This window comes from Ursus arctos, unplaced genomic scaffold, assembly GCF_023065955.2.
Source record: "Ursus arctos isolate Adak ecotype North America unplaced genomic scaffold, UrsArc2.0 scaffold_8, whole genome shotgun sequence".
NCBI classification, from domain to species: Eukaryota; Metazoa; Chordata; class Mammalia; order Carnivora; family Ursidae; genus Ursus; species Ursus arctos.
In genome coordinates, this window is record NW_026623100.1 from 58,574,992 (window position 1) to 58,600,118 (window position 25,127).

Here is a 25,127-nt window from a genome sequence, read left to right on the forward strand (position 1 = left end):
GGTTATTAAATATTTTCTTACTAGAAGCTACATATACAATCACATTTAGTTTTATTTTAGATCTTTACTCAATGTTTATAGGGTGCTTCAAAAGCCATAGAAATGTCAATTCTAACTTAAATAATGGTTTATAAGTTGTCATTATCTCTACAGTATTAGATTCTCTACCACAAATATATGTTTTAAGTAAATCTAATTTTTCCATACGTATTCACCGGTATAATAGCTACTCAGATCAAGATTTAGAACTGGGGAGACAGAAGGCTTTTTTCTGCCCTCTTACATTCCAGTAGCCTCAAAGATAGACACTATCTAATCAAAGATAGTGTTTTTAAATATCAGGTTTATTTATGATAAAAATATGGACTGACTTATGTACATCAGATTCCTTGATGAAAAATTGTGTATACTGCATGTGTTAATTAACAAAACCATCCAACAGGCACCTGCAGTTGGCTCTGTTTTCGATTCGATCTGAGGTTTTTTTGAAGTGTGACTTTATCTATCTAGTTATAAAGAAAGTGGAATAACCCATTCTTTGCAAATTTAGAGTGTAGAAAGAGTAACAAGACTAACACATATGACACCAAAAGAATGATGCATTTTCACATTCACTATCCATTTAGGTAAACAAATATATTTTGAGTGTATTCAGGTGCCAGTATTTGAATGCTATTTTTTTTTTTTTTAACCAATAGTAGATGCTGGTTCAGAGGGGATAGAGATCAATAAAACTTTGAGGAGGAGGAAATCGTCTATCACCCGTGGACAAGTGAGTGTTGCATTGAGATTGAACGTGTGCTCCAGTTCAGGGAGGCAGAGAATAGAACATTTAGTAGTAAAGGAGAATTAAAATAGAGAAGTAGTATGAGTTTATGAAACAGCATAAAAGAGCATATGAAATAAAACTGAATAGGCAGGAGTGGCAGAAAAACACTGAGCACTCATGGAAATTATATATATATATAGAAACAGATAGCCTGGAGAAGACCCTGAAAGTATGGCAGGGATTTTGAATGGTGGAAAACTGAGCTGCTGGGAGGTTTTGAGATGAGATCTGATGTTATAAGAGTAGCATTTAAGGAAGCTGGATGTGCAGAGGCCAGCGGGCCTTTGCAGGACTCTCACTCTGAGATGGGTGTGCTGACCCTAGAACTGAGAGGAAAGTATGGAAGAACAATTAGCATTGTGATGTGGTGATAGATATTAACAAGACCATCACAAAGAAGGCTGAGGACAAGGTGATGCCAAGATTTTGTATCTGGCTGTCTGGAATTATGAACTTCCCTCAGAAGAAAGGAAGGTAGGGAAGGGGAACTAGTCTGCATACATTCTGCACTGATTGAACACAAACTTGCACATCCAGACATCCCTCCATCATTTTGAAGTCATATGACCAGAGCCCCTGTGAGAAGATAAGGCCAGTGGAGGATGGGGTGTGAATGACTCTAGGACAGAGTTTACCAGGAAGGGACATTGGAGCAACACAGAGTCAGAGATGGTGCTAGCAAATGCTTCATTTTAAAGGGACAAAGTGGACTGAGGGATGGTAAACCCAGATGAGTAAATGGTTTTACCTCAAAGACAGTCATATGATTCAGAGCAGGCAGGCTCAGAACACATCTTTCTTAGTCAATAAGACAGATGCCCCCAAGTTAAAGGTGCCCCCCAAACAGAGAGCTATTTTAATCCTAGGACAGTTTGTTCCTTGTGGGAAAGTGTCAAAGTCTTGAGGTATGCAGTAGACCAAAGGGGGGGGGTATCCAATCAGATCAGTTTGCATCTGGTTAAATCAGAGTGAGAAGGATAGAGGAAAGAGCTTTTCTTATAAGTGATGCTTTATTTTTTTTAATGTTTTTTTATTATATTATGTTAGTCACCATACAGTACATCCCTGGTTTCTGATGCAGAGTTCGATGATTCATTAGTTGCATATAAGACCCAGTGCACCATGCAATACGTGCCCTCCTTACTACCCATCACCAGTCTATCCCATTCCCCCACCCCCCTCCCCTCTGAAGCCCTCAGTTTGTTTCCCAGAGTCCATAGAAAGAACGAGTTCTCAACATTTGCTGCAACATGGACGGCACTGGAGGAGATAATGCTAAGTGAAATAAGTCAAGCAGAGAAAGACAATTATCATATGATTTCTCTCATCTATGGAACATAAGAACTAGGAAGATCAGTAGGGGAAGAAAGGGATAAAGAAAGGGGGGGTAATCAGAAGGGGGAATGAAGCATGAGAAAATGGTATTGAATGAGTTCTCCAAATGGAGGAGCAAACAAGAGACAAAACCATGAGACTAAGCACATTCTTGGTCAAGAATGATACCCACAACTGGGTATGTTAAGAAACATAGTAAAGAATGGCTGATAATAGAAGAAAATTTCTGGGAGTATAAAGTTATAGATAAAAATGACAATAGTAATTAATATATCATACACTTACTATGTGCCAGGCACTCTTCTAGAATTTTATATAAAGCTAATTATCCCAACAATGAGAAGCATTACTATTCTAATGTTACAGGGAGGAAAATTTAAGCACAAGAAAAGCAAGTGATGTGGCAGAAGTGGCATAACTGAGAAGTTGCAGAACCAGGGAATGAATCACGTAGCTGGAATCTATATGGAACAGAAATTGCAAAATGGAATGGCTAACAATGTTACATAAAGCTCAGATGATAAGGAGAATATGTTATAATATTCCCATTTATACGAGGGCCACATTTATTAATTACATAGGGCTATTAGGTTTGTCAAATAGATCTTGAAGATGATCAAAGAAAGAGTTTCAAAGAACCAAGAACAGAAGTTAGTTTTGAAAGGGCAAGCTGGGCAAAAAAAAAAAAAAAAAAAAAAAAAAAAAAAAAAAAAAAAAATCAAGAAATTATGGAAATACATTCTCAATCTGTGAAGGGAAGTACTTGTATACCGGATACTCCACAAGTCAGCAGGCCAGACTGTCAGTGAGTCGGCTACTCCGGAAATCTGCAGTAGAGCCCAGGCCCGAATTGAAAACTGGCTGCTGACCCTACCTGCAGGCAGCTGATCGACTAAACTGTGGGTAGAACCAGCTGCTCCTCAAAACTAAACCCTAGGAAAGTAATATAAAATTATCCCCATGTGATAGAACCTGCTAGCTAATTCATTATCTATTAATTCCTCGTTCTTTACGAAAGAGACCCATTCCCTGCCCTCCATGGAAAACCTTTTTTTTTTTTTTTAACTTTTAAAAATTTTGGTAAAATGCACATAACATAAATTGCCATCTTAACCATTTTGAAGTGTACAGTTAACTGGCATTAAGTACATTCATATGGTTGTGCAACCATCGTGACCACCATGTCCAGAATTCTTTTCATCTTGCATGGCTGAAACGCTACCCATTTAAAAGCAACTCCCCATCCCCCTTAATCCCAGTCCCTGGCAACCGCCGCTCTGCTTTCTGTCATTATGAATTTGACCACTCTAGGTACCTCACACAAGTGGAATCATGCAGAATTTATCTTTCTGTGACAGTCTTACTTTACTTAGCATCACGTCTTCAGTGTTCATCCATGTTGTAGCATGTGTCACGATTGCCTTCCTTTAAGGCTGAATAATATTTTAGTATATATATGTATACACACACACACACACACACACACACACACACACACCACACTTTGTTTATCCATGGACACTTGGGTTGTTTCTACCTTTTGGCTACTGCAAATAACATTGCTATCAACATGGGTGTACAAATATCTCTTTAAGATCCTGCTTTCAATTCTTTTGAATACATACCCAGAAGTAGAATTGCTGGATTAGATGGTAATTCTATTTTTAATTTTGTGAGTAACTGCCATAGTGTTTTCAAAGGGATCCGATTTTGTTTGAAGTTGCAACGGAGCCAGGGAGAAAAACAGGGACATTACATGAGATTTAGGGCAATGTTTACTTCTTTGGCAGAGACAGGAACATGATAATATTCTAGTTCATACATTGGGTTTAGTTCATTCATTATCATTTTATATATTTTAAATTTGTATTTTATAATATTTCACTTATGTGATTCATATATTCTTCTGCATACATCAAATATTATGATTTTTTTAGAAGTACTTGCTAAAAAGATACATGTATAAAGAAACAAAAAAAGGGGGGGAATCCATGGAAAGCTGGAAATTCTTGGTTCTGGCTTTCCAGTAGTTTCAATTTCTTTTTTTTTTTTTTTTAAAGATTTTATTTATTTGACAGAGATAGAGACAGCCAGCGAGAGAGGGAACACAAGTGAGGGAGTGGGAGAGGAAGAAGCAGGCTTCCAGCAGAGGAGTCTGATGTGGGGCTCGATCCCAGAACGCCGGGATCACGCCCTGAGCCGAAGGCAGACACTTAACCGCTGTGCCATCCAGGCGCCCCCCAGTAGTTTCAATTTCTAAGAGATCTCAGTACATCTTATCTCTGTTCTTGAAGAATATGAGATTAGCTCTTAAACAAATTCCCTTTCTTACTGTAGTTTGAGTGACTTTATGTTCTATTTCTTGCTCTCACTTATTTATGATATTTAATCCTTTGGATATATCACTGAATTATTTCACATCGTTGTTCAAAAGAGAGATCTAAAATTTTACCGAGTTGTTCTTAGATTTTGCTGTTGAGGTTATGCTACTCTCCTAGAAGAAATTAGCATGTTCCTTGGAAGAGTTTGGGAAAGTATATTTGGAGAAATCAGTGAAGACATTTAGACGTGGCAATAAATTTATAAATTTTAATTATAGATTCAAATTATTTAATAGATATAGACTATTTGGAGTTTCTATTTCTTTTGACATATTTGATGTTACCTTTTTTCTTAAAGCAATTTTTCCATTCAGTATAATTTGTTGACTTTTTTGAATATAAAGCTATATATTATTTCTCATTATTTTTTCAATGTTGGGAAAATCTGTGGTGATGGTCACATTTTTTTAATACTGGCAAACTTGGTTTTGCTATTTTTTCTTGAGTACTGATTTTTTTGGTGGAATTTATCAGTTTTATTATTGCTTTTATAAGACTTTTCCTTCATTAGTATTTGCATGGAATATTCTTCCGTTCTTTCACTTTCATGTTTTCAGCGTCCTTGTATTTAATGTTTCTTATAAGCAGCGTATAGTTTTTAAAATTTGTATCTAACCAGATTATATTTCATTTCACTTGCAGTTATAGCTAATGTAACTAAAATGTAGTTTATATTTTTAATCTTACTATTTTAAGCACCTGCTTTCTTTTCCTTTCTCTTTATTCTTTTCTTTTTTAATTTTTTAACTAATCAAAAAAATTTCTCCAGTCTTCCTTCTATAACCTTCTAAGAAATATATTCTTTACTATTTATTTAGTGGTTTCCAAGAAATCACAATATACAGCACTGATGTATTAAATTAGGATTTTTGCTATTTCTCACATAGTGGGAAGGCCATAAAAATTTTAACTTTGCCACCTACCTGCTTTGTGTACTACTGCTGTCAGTAATTTTTATATTTAAGTGATTTTTATTAGAGTTGTAAATAGTCAGTAATCATTTAGAGTTGCCCATATATTTGCTTTTTCTAGTGCTCTTTATTCTTCCCAGCTATAAACTGACCTTTTACCGATGTTACCGATGCTGGGAAGACAGTTCAGTTCCAGCCCCTTTGTCGTAGCCAAGGGTAGCACTGTTGTAGTGAGGGGGTGGTTTTTACATATACCTTCTATCAAAGGAGTGAAATCCCTCAGGTTTACTAGCTTGTGAACATTTTTAATTAAAAATGGGAGTCTAATTTTATCACTGTTTGGGGCATCTATTGGAATGCTCTAAGGGTGTTCTCTAATCTCTATTCTGCTCAGGTACAAACTTGGGCTCAGAGCTTCCCTAGTATTAAACCAGTTACATTTTTAGGATGCTACTGAATTATCATATAGTATCTTTTTCTTTACATGGCTAATTTCAGATTTTTTTTTTAAAGTATATCCATATGCATGAATGAGATCAACTGGTAATTTTCCTTCCCATTTCTGGCATAGTTATTGTCAAGCAGTGGTAGTATTGTTGTCGTTATCAAACACTGAAACCTACTGTTTCCATTCCATCATGTACCTGCCTTCCCCTACCTGAATGAAATGGGATCTTTAAAATAATTTAACTTCCTCATTTCCTTTCTGTGTTTCCCTCAACCTTTGGTGAAAACTTTGGATTTTTTTTTTTTTTAATACCTCTCTGGACTCCAAACTCCAATCCTAGTTCTAGCTAAGGTGGATTAGTACTTATTGGAAATTTCCTTATAATACAGGCCTTGTACAAGTGTCTTTTCTATTAATACAGTGCTACTAATTTTCAGAAATTGCTAGCAGTTGGCAGAGGGGGCTTGAACGTAGGCCCAGCTGACTCCCACACTTGGATTCTTCCCAGTATCCAACGGCTTCTATACAATAAGGATAGTAAGATTTATGTCACAGAGTTCTTTTGAAGATATATTAAGATGGAGCACATGAAATATCTGTCTCATGGTCCTAAATTAAAATTTTTAAAGCAGCTCTGGGAGTTAAGTGGTCTGATTAGACACATGGAGAAATAAGGCTCCATGAGGTTAAGATATTTCCTCAAAGACACAGAGTCAACATGTAGAACTCAGATTCAAATACACACCTGCCTGACTCTAAAAGGAGGTCCTCAACCACAGTGTGCTGCATTTTCATTTGGTTTACAGGGCTTGGTCCAGGTCCTGTCACCCAGTAGGCCTAAAGTAAATGAGGATAGCCTAAATGGCCCAGTGGTCTCTGTGTTAGGGCATAATGAAAGAAAATCAGACATAACTTCAAACCATTTGGATTGAAGAAAGATTAATTGTGGGGTTTTAACAAATAAGTAGATATCAGTTTCTTCTTCTATAAAGTTTATCTGTAAAGTCCAAATATTCCTTGAAATTTCTTCCTTATACTTGTCATTCTCTGTATTCTTTTCTACAAAAAAAGGACAGTAGTATTTAACACATGCAGTAGTATAATAATTTAAAAGGGTTATAAAAAGGAAAACACATGGCACAGCTTCTAGGCCATAGATTTCCTTTTTAAAAAAAACTTATTTGAGAGCGAGAGTGAGCATGAGTTGGGGGCAGTGCAGAGGGACAGGCAGACTCCCCGCTGAGCACGGAGCCCCACATGGAGCTCGATCCCAGGACCCTGAGATCATGACCTGAGCCAAAGTCAGATGCTTAACCAACTGAGCCACCCAGGGTGCCCCAGCCATAGAAATTTTCTTAATGAATGTTCTTATTTGTCCCTGAGGAATCAAGGGGCATCGTGAGGGTATTGAAAGCCTGAGAAGCAATGCCTTCACCCAAGATTATCTTGGGACTAGGGAGAGTGTGCTAGGGAGAGGCACACTGATGAGTGCTTGTGGCAGGGGAGGGAGTTGGGGCAAAATGGGATCCTCAGCTTTGTGATCTTCAGCTCCTATGCTGTACACTCTTACTGTCATATATATATATATATATATTTATCATGTATTATATATAACTATTAAACTATTATATATATATATATGTATGTGTTTATATTTTATAGAAACATGAAAAAAATTTCAACCTGATGAAATTCTAAAGCATGTTTAGAAAAAAGCCCCTTGCTATGTACACCTGTACATTACCTTCCAACAAAGTCAGCAGTCATCCCCTTGAAAACACAGTGCTCAAATGAACTGTTCCCTTTATCTGGTCTCATAAAGCTAACTCTAAGTTGAAAAAGTAGGTATCATTAGCCCCAAAACAAACAATGTATGTTGGCAGCTCTTTCTCCATATAGCATTCTTCCTGATTTATTTGATCTGAAGGGCAGTCCAAGTTCCCTGGGAAATATCCATAGCAAAACTAGAGAAGTATTTTTTTCTAGGGCTTCAGACACCCTAAACCTTCAGTTCCACTTCTTAATAGAAACAAGCTTACAAGCACAGGTCAAATGCTTTTTCAAATCAGAGAAGGCAAGAGGTCAAGACAGTCCTTGGAAACAATAGCATTACACCTGCACTTAAAATCCATAATCTGTGAAATTGCACACGAACTGGTGAGAAAAAGGATGCCTTCCTCTCCCTGCCTTGCCCCCTGTCCTCCTGCCATTCCATTCTCAAATTGCTGAATCCAGGAGAAATCTTTTTAGTTTTTCACAGGAGCTGTTGTGGCTTCCTTATTTTTGTTGGCTGGGAATCCATTCCATTCAGAATCCACTGAAGAATATTCCCCTAGCTGCTATTATCCCTCTTCCTGCATTATTTTTCTACATAGCACTTTTATAATTCTCTAGCATACTGTGGCATTACCGTCTCTCCTGCTGGAATGTAAACTATGCAAGAGTAGTGATGGTTTGGTCTTTCTTTAGTTGTTGTTCTTTGATATCCGGCATCTGGAAAAGTGCCAATGCATAATAGGTTCTTTAAAAATTTGAACGAATAGATAAATGCATATTTTATATGTGAAGAGGCTTTCACTCTCTGCTTAGTGTGGAGAAACTAGCAGCTGACATCAAAATGTTTCTGTTTCCTTCTTTTTAATTTGTTGTATATGTTTATGTTTAATTTGTGAAGAAAATTACATGGTTCTCGTTTTATGAATGCATTCAGCCGTTCATTTGGTAAACTGAGCACCACTGGGCAATAATCATCCTCTCATATGGCTCTTCTGCTGTCTTCACAAAAAGTTGAGTAAGAAACAAATTCAAATATTATAGAAAAGCATAGTCCCCTCTAGTTAAGATCCTGATGTGCCAGGTGGGAAATCCAGCTAAGTAGCGTCCCTTGGTGGATGTCATTTTGGCAAGGGTTGTTTCTTAGGATGCAGCGTGGGGCACAGGCCTGCTTCGTGGTCATCTGCTCAGTTAGTAGTGGACCATCCGGCCAGTTACAGCCACTGGGTTATAAGCATAAATGTTACTAGTCAGCTTCCTGGGACTTTCCTTAGGAGACGTCTGGAGTTTATCTTTTGTCCTTTCTTAGTCTGTTCTCTCCTTCAGTCCTGCTCCGTGGCAGGTGATGCCACCTGGCACACGAGGACAGCAACTATACCTGGAGATAATAGAGAGCTGCTGATGACCAGAGCCTGGAGCTCTGAGGATGATTCGAGCACATTCTTCATCCTAGTTCTGTGAACTACATAGTACTAGAACTTAAAGTAAAAAAGAAATAAACCTGTATCTTGTTTAAAACTTTATCACTTGAAGATTTTGTCATAACCGTAAACAAAATTATTCTTAACAAACACAGATTCAATCCAAGCTCTGTCATTTGTTAACTTCATGAACATGCACATAAATTTAACATATGGCCTTTAGTCTTCTTGTCTTTCGAATAAAAATGGAATACCCAATATACAGGTTTATCATGAGGATTAAATAAGATACCTGATTTTAAAAAGCATTTAGCATTGTGTCTGATGCCAAGTAAATCGTCAGTAAAAATAGCTGTTATTTCTATCGTAGACATAGTAATCCCTGTATCACATGGCTTGAATAAAACCTCAGGGGATTTTTTTAAAGGTTTCTAGTAAAATATATACTATTATTTTGCTTTTAAAGCATGTGTGCTGTCTTTGTATCTTAGAGGATCATAGTATCCATTTTATTAGAAGAAAATTTAAATTTTCTGTATCTCCTAGCAGAAGTGACTTTCTCTGGCAAGTTACCAATCTTCTCCACACAAGTCTGATGATCAAGAACTTAACCAAATATCTTAAACCAATGCAGCTATTTTAGTTTGTGCACATTAAAGCACACAGGCATGTCTTGAAATCCAGTGTCTCTAGCATACAAGAAAGGGGGACATAGCATTGATTATTATAACTACAACGTTCCAAGACAAAATAGAGTAAGTTAGGCATATTATCAGAGCATTGAAAATATGGCTAGAAAATAAAGATAAGACCAAATAGGGAAAGTTAACATGGAGGTCATGAGATTCAATTCAAGAACTGGTATTGGGCAGCAGATGTGTTTCCAAGTTTCCTAGCAGACAAATTATAATGGGAAACCATACCAGTCCATGAGAAAAAATATATGTTTCTCTGGAGAAAAAAAAAAAAAGTTCTATCACATAAGAAATTTATTTCACACTAAGAATTAAAAAAAAAAATCTTGCCTCTAGAAAGTTAGGATGTTGTGAGCTATCAGCAGTCTCAGAAGAGTAAAGAATTAGGACTCAACTTGGGGGGCACCTGGGTGGTACAGTCTGTTAAGCCTCCGACTCTTGGCCTCCGCTCAGCTGGTGATCTCGGAGTTGTGAGATCGAGCCCTGTGTCGGGCTCCCTGCTCAATACGGAGTCTGCTTGGGACTCTATCTCCCTGTGCTCCTTCCCCCACCTCAAATCAATCAATCAATCAATCTTAAAAAAATAATTAGGACTCAACTTGGGTTCTCTTTATCATCCCACAGTACTAAGTAATCTCAGCTATCCCTGCAGAAAACCTTTTTTTCCCTTTTAACTAGTGAAAGCTTTTATAGATATGTGTACTCCAGGGGATGTTTATCTGGGGTGTGTGAATGTGAGTGCGTGTGTGTGTGTGCATGCGTGCACATGCATGTGTGTAGTATGAAAAGTAACATGTAGGAGAACTTTAGTTCCATTAAATGATGTCACATGTGTTGAGAATCCCCTTGCCAATACTGCTTCTGAACACACACACATATTACACCCTAACACCGAAAGCAAACAAACAAACCCAGTCAGGAAAATTGAATTCAGGATAATCACAAATTTTAATTTTACATTACACTTAAAGTACAAGAATTGAACCTTCCTCATCCCCAAGACATAGGCAATATAGTCAGTGAAACTATCAGTAAATAGCTAAAGTAATCCAAGCTTCAAGATTCTGACTGAATTCAGGTAAATAGAAATTTGGAAGTTGCATTAATTTAAAAAGCTCATATGGGTTCTTTACAGATTGGGGAATATTTGAATATATATTATTTATTAATATTCATTTATGCTACATGAAAATGGCATACACAGGAGGACAGCTTATTTCCAAAAGTTATTTTTAACAAGGTGGTTAACAGTCCTAAAGGAAACTGAGCTCAGTTCTTCTATTTGAATTAGAATTACATATTATAGCTATTTGGACCTTTGTTTTTCTTTTGGGACTTATTAAAATGCTTGGGATAAAATATATATGTCAATTCCTATATTCTTAGTCATGTTCAAAACTGGAAAACCAATTGGTTAGGGAAGTGCTTCTTTTCATCACACTCAAAGGGAAGAGACACTCCACAAACCAGCATAAAATAATAAATCTGCTGCAAATCTTCTCTATTTACTCTCCTCCATCAGGAATTTTGGAAAAGCTTTCCACTGTCTTCTCCATTTGGTTTTGACATGAGAAGCCAAAAAAAAAAAAAAAAAAAAGGTTGCTTGGGGAGAAGTCACAGAAATAAATCCAGAAACTTCTATTTACCTCATAAGGAAAACACATACACCACACATACACAGACACACCCGCACACACAGGAAGAAAGAGAAGGGAGCCTTTTCTCCTAGAGATTGTCACGTTCATCAGTTTTGGGTAAACCTAAAAATTTAAGTTTCCAATGAACTTTCTGTTTTAAAGTATCTGGCCATCTGCTGAAAGACATAGGAAGCCATCTTTCCAGATTGTATAATTGAAGGACTCATCATTTGCTGACCTCTTTAAATTCTGAAATTTCTCAAGAGATACTAAAGGCACTGAAGCTTTCAGGCAATCTTTGTTTTGTAAGTGTTATATTGGCTCATCTTTACCTTTACACTGAATCACAGCTCTGGACGCACTGGCAGTGAAGTTCTGGAAGAATTTAGATCTTTCCCAGGCCTCCAAAGCTCTTGTACAAGATCATGTACATCTGAGTACCAGCAGCCAGAATTGTGCCTACCTGTTCTTCTGTAGTTTGGATACAAGGCCACCTGACCATTTTTTAAAAAATGAAACTAAATATGTTTGTCTGTTGTCCTTTGGGGTTCTACCTCTACCAGAGTGCTTGGCTGGCCAGCAGAAGATTTGAATCTATGATGGCATATTCAACTCTGGGAGTGTATATTTCTCCGTGCATCCCAGCCCAAGTGTTTAGTATCACAAGGGACTGGTGTGCTGCTGGAAAAAAGGAGATCACAGCACCCAGAGCAGCATCTCCTAAAATGGAGCATGGTCAGTCCTCCTTCGTGTATGGGTGATTGCGTGAGAATGTTCTTAGCCCAAAATCTAACAAGCTAAGACTACTGAACACCATGGATATACTCGAAGCATAAACAGAGAAAGAAGTGTGACAATCTAATGAATGGAGATCTAATTTCAAACCCACATACAAGTAATTATTAGCTGTGAAATCTTAGACAAAGCATGATTTCTCTCAGTACAATTTTTCTTCATCTGTAAAATGGGTGAAGTGATACTTGCCTTATTGGTGTATCTCAGCTGAGGACAAATATTATTTTTTTAAAAGATTTTATTTATTTGAGAGAGAGAGAGAGAAAGAGTGCAAGTGGGAGAAGAGGCAGAGGGGGAGGGAGAGAATCACAGGCAGACTCCATGCGGAGCCACCCAGGCACCCCAAGGACAAATAATATTTAAAATTGCATAATATGAGCACCTGGGTGGCTCAGTTGGTTAAGTGTCTGCCTTTGTCTCAGGTCATGATGCCAGGGTTCTGGGATCAAGTCCCACATCAGGCTCCCTGCTCAGTGGAGAGCCTGCTTCTCCCTCTCCCTTTGCCTCTCCCTCCTGCTCGTGCTTCCTCTTACTCTCTCTCAAATAAATAAATAAAAATCTTTTAAAAAATAAAAAATAAAGTAAAATTGGGTAACATATGGCCCAAGACTATAGCTATTATAGAGATGATGTAGCCTGTTATTTGGGACATGGTGAGTACTCTGTAAATATTTGCTAACTTAAGTGGGAGGACAGATGTCACCTAAAGCCTAAAGTTAAACCACTGTATTAATGTGCTGCCTTGACATCTGGTAAATGTTAGGGGGCTACAAATGACCTCATGACAAGTTCCCCTCCCTACTCTGTGGATAAGGCCCCCTAGCCAGACAGCCCTCCTCTCATGGGGAACTGGGATGGTTCCTGCTTGTCTCTGAGTGGCAGGTTTCAGTTCATTGCCAGCCCTTTGAATTATTCAAACAAGCTAATTCCATCTCCTGTGGGCATCAGGAGTCACCTCACCCTCTTCATACTACAAAGCCTGCCTCCCACAGTGTTTGTTCGCTTTGTTCCCAAGTGCAACGCCATGTGGCCCTGCATGGTGTGTGGTAGCCTCTTTTCCAGAATGAGTGTATATGTGATTAATAGATCAGTGATTAGTAGCAATTATGGTGATTAACAGTTGGTGTTGTGTGTGTGACCATGGGTGACCGTGGCCATCCCCATAGCCATAGCATGGGAATCCCTCCCTTATCAACAGGGTGAGTAGGAAGTGATTTTAAAAATGGGTAGAAAAAAGAAAGTGAGGAAATAGGGAAAAAAAGAAGGAAAAGCAGGAGAATGCAAATAATGGGAGGCAAAATAGAGTTAGACTCTAGGTGGAGTGGTATTAAATGGCCAGCCAAAAGTGACTCAGAAGTCGCCTCATCTGAAATATCTGGCATATTCAAATGAAAAGGGACAGGGACCTAATAATATTTTTCAACATAAGTCTGTGTATAGATTGATAGGAACATTTTCTCAAATACAAAATTGAAAATTGGCAATTTGGTTTCTTCATAGATGAAAAGAAATAGAAGTAAGGTCTTGCATGCATTTATTTTAAGACAGATTTCATAAGATCAGCAATATAACTGGTGTCATTTGGTGTATCAGTGTGGGTTGAGGAATGTGGGCAGAGAGCCTGGTTCTCATGAAGAAATCTCACTTCTCTGGAGGCTGACATTTAGCGATTTTGTATTAGTTATGTGTTCTTTGAATTGCTCGGAGGACAGGAGGGCTTCATAAATACAAACTTAATTAAATGTGAAGACTTGGTGGCGGATTTGAGATGAAGAGGTGGGGAGAGCTGACACTGCCACGTTCGTCAAAGAATCAGTATGGTTAAATAAATGGGAAAGTCATGGTGAATCCCCTGCTAACGTTCACTCTCTATTTTGGGAAGGTGCTGCATATAATTAAAGTACTTGTGAAACAGTCCTCTCTTTCTCTACAGGGAATAATCAGGACAGGAGCAGCAGAATTTTCTTTACTCTAGCTTCCTTAGAACTGAATTAAAATAAATAACTTTTGACTTATAAAATTTTAGATTATCGCATTAGTAAAGTAACTGTCCTGTGAGTCAAAACCCCTTGCATTTATATCCCTAATCTGCCATTACGCCAGGATATGACCATGGGCAAGTAGCAATCTCCTTCATGTAACTGAAGAAATAGGCAGCTTATGGGAGGTCACTGAATCACCCTTAACCCAAATGTGCAATCACATCTCTGTAGTTATTTTTCTGCTTTAGATCATGTCTGTGTATGTATTCATCAGTATCATCCAGAACATCCAATGCTCAATAAGTATTCCTTCTTTTTCCTTCCTACCATTAGCTCCTTCCTTAAAGGATTCCAGGAAGAACAAATATTGAGGTGTCCTAGTTAGAAAGGATCACCCTCTTCTCCCCATACTAATTCCTTTCTCATTCTTCAAGTTTCCCCAGGATATGGGATTTTCATCCTCATTTCAGGAGGTCAGGGATCCTACTTCTGTAAGTGGCATCTGATCAGAATTGATCTGGGCTGTAGAGTGACAGTGCTGGATGCTGGCCTGATCTTTTAACTGTTTATATGCTGTGAGTTAAGTTTAAGGGAAACATTACCCAATCTCATTCCACTGCTCTTTGATTGCTTATACATTAATTTTTTTGTTTTTGTTTTTAGTTTAAAGAGATATTACTAAAACAGCCCAAGAGAAAGCAAGGCCTTGTGAGGAAACAGAAAGTAAGCCAAGTGAGTTTTTATTACAAATATCAATTGTGTGTGTACGTATGCACATTCGTCTGTCTATCTGTATTGGGGTAGGGCTGAGTGTGGTCTTGAAATGAAAGAAGGGATAGAGAAAGTAGGATGGAAAGGCATCAAAAGTCATACCAGTTACAATGCTGTTTTGCAGAGGAAGAGCTCTGGTTTTGAATTTTTTTGTGTGTAGTTTATTTCTATGCATTCTCCAGTGATTATATCAACACTCTTAGCATTCTCTCTCTGTCTCACTGTTCCTTGTCCTTACCAGAAACATCCAGCAGCATATACTTCAGTGCTTAATTGTTTATGAATGTGGTTGAAATCTGTTAAAAACAAAACAGTAACAAGAACAATGCATAACACACCTGCACAGCTGCCCGACTTAAAACCAGTTTCTAGTCTGTTCGAAACAGTCCTACTTGGTTTTTTTTTGACCCTTTCATGTATAGGAAAGATCCAGATACTCTCTTTTCTTCTCCTGTGTTACAGACTTCAGAGAAACCAGAAATTAGCAAGAGCCTAATGTTAAGTGGCCCTAACATAAGCTTATGATAGGGATGGAAAGGAAAATGAAAGTTTGGTGGGAAGCGCAGAAATAGAGACAGTCTTTTTTTATCTTTCTTTATTTTGCTATTGAACAAAAAGAAAATAGAATTTCTTTGAGAATAGTATTTTTTTGATTGACCAAAGTTTCTTGAATTTGCATATAACTATAGTGGAACAGGGATTTTGTATTCTTTGGGAGTGTCAGGCTGGGGGAGGTGAGAGTGGAGGCCATTATTATTTGAAGCCGGATTTGGTGCTTGATAAAGATCATTTTATTTCATTTGGTAACATATATATTAGTGTTTCCATTTTTGAAAAGGTAACTGATTCTCCTAGGGGATAACTTATACCTCCAAAGACCCATGTAGCCAAGATACTAACCTCAGATATTGGGATTCCAGAACCTATGCTCGCTCCTCTTGCAACCCCACAAATGCCCCATTGTGAGACACTGCAAAGTCTTTGTTCACATTACTATCTGGCCCCATTAATCCATTCTGATTAGCTTACTTCCAAAAGTAGATTTTCCTGAGCACTTGCAAAGGGATTAAGCACTTTCCTTCTATTGCAGTATGACTCTAAGCAGAGCATAAAGCTAATCTATTTTCCCTTGAACTGGATTCTTCCCCAACTGGAGACTGATTATTTAAGGATCTGGGTGGGCTCCTAAAAAAGACCAAAGGAAGAGCAGCTGACTGTGTGGTGGATGGCATTGTTCTTAGCCTATGCCTATGCTGGGGCATCACCATTTTCAAGATGCTCTTAAGCAGTCCTTGCATAGAAACATTTTCATCTTTGTTAATGCTTCTATCAATTGAAATTACTTCTTAAATTCTATACTGAAATAGATGTATTGCACTCTAATGAGCAAAATAGAGCATATAAAAATAAATAGGATTAGGGCTTTGCCTTCAAAGAGTTACAGTGTGGTGGAAGAGTTGTCTTGTACACAAACCCCAAACATAATTTCCTGGAGATTCTGTTTTACATCATCTACATCCTTATTCCTTCTCCCCAAAGTAAAACCTAACCAACCTCATAAATAATTTATTACAATGAATCAACCCTCTTTTGCAAGCTAACAATCGCTTTTTAATAAGAACTCTCCAGAGAAAATAATAACCCAAATGAATAATTCCAGAAAAAGGGAATTCAGGAAATCTAGGGCATTGCTTATGGAGGTTTGGTATAGATCACTAACAACACAGCATCCCTCAAGTGACGTCCACCTGTTTTTGTCTATGTATATGACTAACTCTGATATGCAATATGTCCTTCTCACATGCAGTCAACTAAATTTTGATCCGGAAGACTTGACGCACTTCCTGAGTGAGACAGTGACATTATTTTAATATACACCTTTTACATATAACCTACTGTATTTGGTATCTTTACAAGGTGGTATTTCGGGGGCGGGGGGAGCAGTCTTTATGTGGCCTGAATAACGTTAGACTTTTCATATTAGTATGCAGGCTCTGGGTTAGGGAACAAGGTTGCCAGCCGACTCGAGGATGTGTTTAGAATACATGCAGTGGCAAGAGCCCTGTCTATGATTCACAGCAGTTGCAATTTTTGCTTTTATTAAGCTAGAGCAATTGAAGAGGAAAGATGCCTTGCTTTTTCTTCAGGGAGGAGTGGGTGAAGGGATGCCACATATCTTAACCCAAAACCAAAATATTGAGTATATGCAAATTTGCCCTTTTACAATATCAACCAAAATTGTTCATTTCCACACAAAGAGAAGAGAAAGGGACTCCCAAGGTCATGTTTCCTGAATACTTTATTGTACAATGACAATTCAATGACCTTTTTGAAATACAGGTGCATTAAGATCAACCTGATTTATTTAGTCACTGGTAATGTTATCATGGTGACACATACAAATCAATGAAATAAAAAAAATTAGATACTAATTCAACTACTTAAACTATCATCTCCATTTTAGTAAACTTCACATGAATATCTGAATAATCTGGTTTTCCTTCAATCCTTCCTTAGAAGTTAATGATTAAAATCCGATTATCTTCTGAAAACAAAATCATAAGATGAGGAAAACAGATGTTTTCATGTTTGCTTTAGAAAGCTAGTAATTTGGGAGGCACTTTAAGGATAAAGGGAAAAGGAATATGCTATATAGAAAAGTGAATATTGCTGTGAATATTTTGAGAAAATTGGAAATATATAAAATATGTATAATAGACTAAGACTACTTAAGTTTTATACTTAGATATAGTTGAACTGTAACTCTGAGCAAATGTCAGGGTAAACATTTTTTTAATTACCTTAATAAAGCTTTCAGAAACAAGAATATTTGTGCCACAAACATAGCCTTTAAATATTAAAATTAGCATTTACATGTAGTGAGTTTTCGGGAATGTTTACCTTTTGAGAGGGTATCTGGAATCTCTGGTTCAGAAATCACTCAAAACTCAAAAGTCTGTAGCAAAGAGAGAGCAGCTCCTGAAAATGTGTGTCAGAATTTTTTCCTTGATTATAAGAACAGTAGTATCCATTTTGGTCCATTTATGTATAGATATAATTAAATATATTTCCTTCAACTAAAGATGGCCACTATTAATAGTTTAATTGTATCTTTTAAGATCTTTGAACACAGTTATGTTATAGAAAACATGTATTTTTATCTAAATGTAAATAAATAGGTATTTCTTTATAAATGAAGGCTGGAATACAAAGAGATCCCAAATTATGTTTTCTGTAAAGAACTCAAGAACAAAAACTCACCCTCCATTTTGGTTTAGACTCAAGCAGTGTCTTTGATCCTGGTCACCAGAAGCTTAGAGGAAACCAATACTGTGTCTGAATTTTTTTAATAAGTAGAAATGAAAGATTTGAGGAAACAAAGAAAGGGGGATAAATCCAAAAGCATGACATAATAATATAAATCCTTATGGTAAAGGGGCTGTTTTGGTTTGCAGTTCAGCGCTCAGAAACTGCTTAAAAACTATTCAACACAATAAAATAAAAAGCAATCTCACCCCCTGCTTCTTATAAATGGGAGGTGCACCTCAGTGGATGCATCTGCCATGTATTGTGACAGAAAATTTCTCAAATATAACTTAATTGAATCCTCAAACAACCTACATAAATTATCACTCCTAATATTAACGCTGCCGCTCAATAGCTAATAATAAGAAGAAGGAGAACAACCATTTTAGTACCTGCCATTCAAGTACTAAATCAGGTACTTACTATGTGTTTGAAATGTATTATCTGATTTAAATTTTAATCTCAAAACAGTATCATGGAAATATTTACTGTTTTACAGAGCACTGAGTCTTTGAAAGATTAAGTAATTTGTCTAAGGTCAAACAGCCATTAGATGGAATTGTCAGGATTCAAACTCTGTCTGGTATCAGCATCTGTATTTTTTCCTTCAAAGCATCATGGTGCATGAGTGTCCTGAAATGCAACAGAGTAGGCAGGCTTTCGACATGATATGAGACTTCTGCCTGGAAAATAAAGATCAATATACCTACCTGAAACCCCACTCTCCTAGCACAATCTCTTTTGTTGTTTTCTTGGCTCAGAAACCTCTAATTTTAATAAAATTACTTTAGAACATGAAAAATCTTAACAAGCAACACTTAAGGTTGTAGAGGAGCAGAGGATTGTAATTGACAGAAAGACAAAACCTAGTCCCCTTGAAATGGAACCAGCAAAGGGCATTAAAAATCCATGGGAGATTAAAGAACGTTGAGATACCACTACACACCTCTTGGAATAGTCAAAATCCAGAACATTGGCAACACCAAATGCTGGCAAGGATGTAGAACAACAGTTTCTCTCATTTGCTGCTGGTGGGAGTACAAAACGGTATAGCCGTGGTTTCTTATGCAAAACCAAACATACTCTTAGCATCTCATCTAGCAGTCCCACTCCTTGGTATTTATCCAGAGGAGCTGGAAACTTACATCCACACAAAACCCTGCACATGGGTGTTTACAGCAGATTGATTCATGATTGCCAAAACTTGGAAGCCACCAACATGTCCTTCAGTCGATGAATGGATAAATAAACCATGGCATATCCAGATATTGAGTATTATTCAGTTCTAAAAAGAAATGAGCTATCGAGCCATAAAAAGACAAACATGAAGGAAATACAAAGATGTATTACTAAATGAAGGAGGCCAATATGAAAAGGCTACGTACCATGTGATTCCGACCATTATAACAGTCTCATAAAGGGGAAAGTACGAAGACAGTGAAAAGATCAGGGTGGCCATGAGTTGGGATGGGGGAGGGATGAAAAGAAAGGCATGTGGGTGCCAGAAAAGAGGAAGAGGTTGGGAAGGCACTTGTCCACTCTGCCTTGGCTTCGTCATGTGTATGTACGTGCAGGTAGATGAAGCAAAATATAGACTATGAGCATTATTTAGCTATACAAAATTTGCCCAGTACATAAAATATTTATCTATTTTTTCCTGTTTTTTATTTTTTATTTTTATTTTTTTTATAATATTTTTTTATTCTTTTTTAATTTTTTTAATTTTTTTTATTATATTATGTTAGTCACCATACAGTACATCCCCGGTCTCCGATGTAAAGTTCGATGATTCATTAGTTGCATATAACACCCAGTGCACCATGCAATACGTGCCCTCCTTACTACCCATCACCAGTCTATCCCATTCCCCCACCCCCCTCCCCTCTGAGGCCCTCAGTTTGTTTCTCATACTCCATAGTCTCTCATGCTTCATTCCCCCTTCTGATTACCCCCCCTTTCTTTATCCCTTTCTTCCCCTACCGATCTTCCTAGTTCTTATGTTCCATAGATGAGAGAAATCACATGATAATTGTCTTTCTCTGCTTGACTTATTTCACTTAGCATTATCTCCTCCAGTGCCGTCCATGTTGCAGCAAATGTTGAGAAACCATTCTTTCTGATAGCTGAGTAATATTCCATTGTATATATGGACCACAACTTCTTAATCCAGTCATCTGTTGAAGGGCATCTCGGTTCCTTCCATGATTTAGCTATTGTGGACAATGCTGCTATGAACATAGGGGTGCATATGGCCCTTCTCTTCAGTACATCTGTATCTTTGGGGTAAATACCCAGTAGTGCAATGGCTGGATCATAGGGTAGCTCAATTTTTAACTTTTTAAGGGACCTCCACACTGTTTTCCAGAGTGGTTGTACCAACTTGCATTCCATTTTGACTTGAGAATTTTCCAAGAGGCCGTTTGCATGAATCTCATGTATTGGTTAATCATTCAATCATCTCTTTCCTACCTTGCCAGGGTGAGCACAGTCTGCAGCACGGGGATTGATGCGCCACTCTGAAAACAGCCAGTAATAAGAAACCACTGTGGGAGATTCTTTTATAGGGTTGCTCATGCTTACAAAGGCACCAGCAGAGGTGGATTTGTTGTTGTTGTTGTTGTTTTATTTCTAAGTTAACATCTTTCTTTTCTTGCCGTCACATTGTTGTCAGTCTTACCTTACAATTCCCTGTATCTGCCAACATTTAGCTGCATTAAGTAAATTTATTGTTTTCCCTGCTATTCATTTTCTTGTCGACTTCCTTGATATTTCCAGACAAAAATGTTATTTTTCCTCAAAAAATTATACTAATGGGTTTCTCCTCTGTTGATTCTAAAGATAGGTGCTATACATTGACCCTCAAACTTAACAGAACTGTATACATCAGTGATTTTAAAAGTTAGTCTCACATTAAAGCTTCTGTACATTTGTTTTTCTCTGAGTAATGTTGAGTGTATATACGTAGAACATGAAAAATCTGTGTATCCGTCTATCTGCGATGGTGAATTTTATGTGTCAACTTGACTGGACTAAGGAATGCTCAGATAGCTGGTAAAACATTGTTTCTGGGTGTGTCTGTGAGAGTATTTTTGGAAGAGATTAGCGCCAGTGGCCTTCTGGTCCTCGGGTTCAGATTTGGGCTGAATTATATTACTGACTTTCTTTGTTCTCCAGCTTTCAGAGGCAGATTATAGGACTTCTCTGCTTTCATAAGCATGGGAGCCAGTTCCTATAATAAATCTCTTCATAGATATCTACATATGTCCTATTGGTTCTGTTTTTCTGGAGAACTCTGACTGATACACTATCTGCCTATTTATATCCACAAACATATTATTTCATATACATGTAAATATATGTATATGTAGTATATATAATATATGTTACAATAACTATGTTGGAAATTAAAAATAAAAGTTTCAGTGAGATTTTGTATGCAAAGCCCAAATGAAATATTAGGTAGTTATTTTTAGTGAAGCACATAGTATAAAATAGTATGTCTATTTTACTATAAAATAGTGTATCTGTTCTAGAAAAGACATATGAAGTTTTAAAGAAAGAAACAACATCAAAAACATAATTTGAAGCATACAAGACTTGTTGTTATTGCTGTGCTGGGTTGTTTTAAACTCAGTCTCCATTAAAATAGCCTAGATGGGTATTTTAGGGTTCTCTAAAATGGAGATGGTTAAATATAAATATAAATATAAATAATTGAGGGGGAGAGATTTATCCTAAGGAATTGGCTCATGTGATTACAGAAGCAGAGCAGTCCCATGGTCTGTGTGTGGCAAGCTGGACAGTTGGTAGAGTGAATGGTATAATTTTAGTTGTCACACAAAGTCTTGATAACCAGGAGAGCCAGTGGTGTAAGTTCAGTCTGAGTACAGAAGAAGATCAATGTCCCAGCTTAACTAGTTAAGCAGGGGGTATTCCCCCTCACTCATCCTTTTTGTTCTTTTCAGGTCTTCACTTGATTGGATCAGGTCCCACCACATTTGGGAGGGCAGTGTGCTCTGCTCAGTTTATTCAAATATTGATCTCATCCAAAAATACCTTCGCTGAGACACACTGAGAATAATGTTTGATCAAATATCTGGGCACTCTATGGTCCAGTCAAGTGGACACATAAAAGTAGCTATTACAGTGGGCAAAATATTTCCAGAGTAACTAAATTTTAGGAAGAAAGAAGATAATCTAAACTATATTGTCTTGAAAGCTTGACTGTCATTATTAAATATATTTTTAATTCATTCTTGTTAAACAGATCATCAGCTGTTAATTATTTTTTTAACCCTGAAGAACATTTTTTGTTACTTACTACATTCTTGGTCTTTATGTGTGTGTTAGAGGGATAATTATAGGAGAAAAATAAATATGGCAATAAATCTAGCTTTCAGGGAGCTCAAAACCTAATAATGTATTTGGTAAAACATGGTTCCTGAAACCACTTTTGTCAGAGTTCCTGAGTCCTGGTTAAAATGCAGATTTCTTGCTATCAGCATAGATGGATTAGAACCAGAAAGTGGGAGGAGGTATGCATGGAAAAGGAGAATGAATACTTTGGTTTTAGGAATCCCTGGTTTCAGTAAAGAAATTAAATAGACAAATAACTGCCATATCACATGATGGTTTATATGCTGTAGTGACACAGAAGAGCAGGTGACTAACTGTTTAAAACAAGTAGACGATACCGCACGTTAAGATGCACCATGTGTGTGAAAAAACAGCTAATATCTATTGTACTGATGAACTCACTATGATTAAATCTCTCTCAAAGACTAAATGTCCCTCATATTATGCAGATTATGTGTTCAGAAGAGTCAAAGCCTTACTCTATCCCCAGATGAACACAAATTCACTCCTGTTCCTGTTGTCTTCTAGTACTTGTGTACTTTCATTTTTTTAATTTAAATCTCTAACTCATTTGGACTTGAACTTTATCTTGGTGTATGGTTTGGGGAACTAACATATTTCAGTGCTACTTAAAATTTCAAAATATTGATGACCTTCTAAATGTTCAAATTAGGAGATTAGTTGAATCGATTCTTGTACATAGACACGATAAAGCATGCTGCAGCCATAAAATACTGAAGTTCTCTATGAACTGATATGAAGTATTTTAAAGATACAAAGTAAAAAAGAAAAAGCAAACTTCAGAAGAATATATGTATATATGCATTTTTTATGTATATACACATACACCCACATACATATATATGTATGGCTGGAGTGCAACTCAGAATTGCAGAATGTTTCACCTTAGAGGTAAATTATATCAAGCACTTATTGTACTGTTGAAGTAACTGAGACTCAGAGATACACAGTGACCTGACTGCAATCCCTTCTACAACCCAACATAAACAGCCTTGGAATGAACTGGGAGAATGCTAGCATGAGTCCTCCTGGAGTATTAACTACAGTGTTTATTGTGCTGAAGTTCCAGGTGAAGGTGCTGGGCCATACAATGCCTGTTCGTGGCTGCTTAGCAAGAGAGTGACTAACCCCATGAGTTCTCTCATCACATCACTTGCTTCAGAGAACAGATCAGGTCAGTGATTCTGAACAGGTAAGTGGAATGATGACTGCAGGCCACTTCCCCTCCAAGCCATGAAGAACAGAATCCTCATGACAAGCCATGTGCCTCTCTAGAAGGCATTTATTATTCTGCACACTGTGTCCACTTACGAGATTTTGCTTCTTATTTGAATTCGGAGATAAAATTGGAAATTACAGAACTGTGGGAGTTGCTGAACACAGCTTTCAATTTAAAAGGAGGGTATATTGATTACTCCCTTGGATGCACATAGAAAATTATTCAGAATACATCATAAATTAGTTTTTAAAAAACCCTCAACAATACTCAACATAATGCAATTCACAAAACAAAGGTAGACCTTGTCTCATTTTTCACTCTGTAGTAAAGGAGGACAAATAGATGAAGCCTCACAAAAGATTAAGAGATAATATTCATTCACTCACTATGGATGTGATCATAGTAATTTTTCAGAACTTTTCATCCCAACATGTTTGCAGTGTCTTTCTTACTGACTCTATATTTCCAGATCCAAAACTAATTTCCCATTAAGTAAAAACATAAAATCGATGTATTGATTTTAAGGCATTCGGGTGGATAAAACGCATTTAATATATGGAGCATGAAATTAGATCAGTAACACACTGTAAGTGTTTTTGTGCATGTGCACACATGTGTTTCTGTGTGGGTTTGTGTGAGAGACAGAGGGACATGTTTCCCATGTTCTTTCCTCTTTTTCCCTCAGGGGTTATCAAACATAGAGAAGAGTGAGGGCCCAGGCATAATTACAGAAGTATTTGCGTCTCTGTTACTCCATATACTTCTATGAATACATAGTTTCATTAGTGGGATTCCAGCTGCTTCTCTCTCAGAGCAGGTTTATAGACCTCAGTTCTCCTTGCTTTTTAAGCATGGAAGTGCAGGACTATAAAATGACCATGCAAGCTGAAACTGTATAAAGTTATCTCAATAATCAATGAGCAAAATTTAAAATGTCTTGTGACCTTTATAGATATTTTTCTCCAAACATCAAAAACTCTTATACTGTTGGTTATAAATGTATGGGAATTCTAAAAAATAGTAAAACTAATATTTATTTAGTACAATGTATTTAAAAATTAGTAACCTAGAGAACTCAATACCTTATTTCTCTTATGTTTTTAAAGAGTTATTTATTAGAGAGCAGGGGGTGGGGAGGAACGAAGGGAGAGTGAGAGAGAGAGAATCTCCAGAAGACTCCCTGCTGAGCGCAGGGCCTGAGGAGGGGCTTGATCCCATGGGGGCACCTGGGTGGCTCAGTAGGCTTA

At 37.2% G+C, this 25,127-nt stretch overlaps 1 long non-coding RNA gene across 1 annotated transcript in view; it reads left to right on the forward strand.

The window, feature by feature from the left end:
* LOC123002096 (uncharacterized) overlaps positions 1-24,795 on the forward strand; it is a 268,148-nt gene extending 243,353 nt beyond the window's left edge. Inside the window, exon 5 of the long non-coding RNA XR_006411645.2 lies at positions 23,725-24,795. This is a non-coding gene — a long non-coding RNA (uncharacterized LOC123002096). The remainder of the gene's footprint in view (positions 1-23,724) is intronic.
* The last annotated feature ends 332 nt before the right edge of the window (positions 24,796-25,127 follow it).